This window comes from Chrysoperla carnea, unplaced genomic scaffold, assembly GCF_905475395.1.
Source record: "Chrysoperla carnea unplaced genomic scaffold, inChrCarn1.1, whole genome shotgun sequence".
In the NCBI taxonomy this organism is placed as follows: Eukaryota; Metazoa; Arthropoda; class Insecta; order Neuroptera; family Chrysopidae; genus Chrysoperla; species Chrysoperla carnea.
The window spans coordinates 367,937-369,733 of record NW_025408240.1 but is presented as its reverse complement, the minus strand read 5'-3'; positions in this window follow the sequence as shown (position 1 = coordinate 369,733).

Genomic DNA, 1,797 nt, shown 5'->3' with positions numbered 1-1,797 from the left:
ATAGAGGTCCTTTATGACTGGACTAAGTAGAAATAAGCCAAAAATGATCAAATTTGACATTTTTCGATAGAAAAATATTTTTTGAAAATTTTCAATTTTTCAACATGAGAGTCATGACTATACAAATCATTGAAATTTTGATCCAAGTAAGTCAAAATGTATACAAAGAGGTCCTTTATGACGGGACTAAGTATAAATAAGCCAAAAATGATCAAATTTGACATTTTTCGATAGAAAAAACATTTTTTGAAAATTTTCGATTTTTCAACAAGAGAGTCATGACTGTACAAATCATTAAAATTCTGATCCAAGTAAGTCAAAATGTATACATAGAGGTCCTTTATGACTGGACTTAGTATAAATAAGCCAAAAATGATCAAATTTGACAATTTTCGATAGAAAAAACATTTTTTGAAAATTTTAGATTTTTCAACATGAGAGTCATGACTATACAAATTATTGAAATTTTGATACAAGTAAGTCAAAATGTATACATAGAGGTCCTTTATGACTGGACTAAGTAGAAATAAGTCAAAAATGATCAAATTTGACATTTTTCGATAGAAACAAATTTTTTGAAAATTTTCGATTTTTCAACATGAGAGTCAGGACTATACAAATCATTGAAATTTTGATCCAAGTAAGTCAAAATGTATACATAGAGGTCCTTTATGACTGGATTAAGTATAAATAAGCCAAAAATGATCAAATTTGACATTTTTCGATAGAAAAATATTTTTTGAAAATTTTCAATTTTTCAACATGAGAGTCATGACTATACAAATCATTGAAATTTTGATCCAAGTAAGTCAAAATGTATACAAAGAGGTCATTTATGACTGGACTAAGTAGAAATAAGCCAAAAATGATCAAATTTGACATTTTTCGATAGAAAAAACATTTTTTGAAAATTTTCGATTTTTCAACATGAGAGTCATGACTATACAAATCATTGAAATTTTGATCCAAGTAAGTCAAAATGTATACATAGAGGTCCTTTATGACTGGACTAAGTATAAATAAGACAAAAATGATCAAATTTGACATTTTTCGATAGAAAAAACATTTTTTGAAAATTTTCGATTATTCAACATGAGAGTCATGACTATACAAATCATTGAAATTTTGATACAAGTAAGTCAAAATGTATACATAGAGGTCCTTTATGACTGGACTAAGTATAAATAAGCCAAAAATGATCAAATTTGACATTTTTCGATAGAAAAAACATTTTTTGAAAATTTTCGATTTTTCAACATGAGAGTCATGACTATACAAATCATTGAAATTTTGATCCAAGTAAGTCAAAATATATACATAGAGGTCCTTTATGACTGGACTAAGTATAAATAAGCCAAAAATGATCAAATTTGACATTTTTCGATAGAAAAAACATTTTTTGAAAATTTTCGATTTTTCAACTAGAATGTCATGACTATACAAATCATTGAAATTTTGATCCAAGTAAGTCAAAATGTATACATAGAGGTCCTTTATGACTGGACTAAGTATAAATAAGCCAAAAATGATCAAATTTGACATTTTTCGATAGAAAAAACATTTTTTGAAAATTTTCGATTTTTCAACATGAGAGTCAGGACTATACAAATCATTGAAATTTTGATCCAAGTAAGTCAAAATGTATACATAGAGGTCCTTTATGACTGGACTAAGTATAAATAAGCCAAAAATGATCAAATTTGACATTTTTCGATAGAAAAAACATTTTTTGAAAATTTTCGATTTTTCAACATGAGAGTCATGACTATACAAATCATTGAAATTTTGATCCAAGTA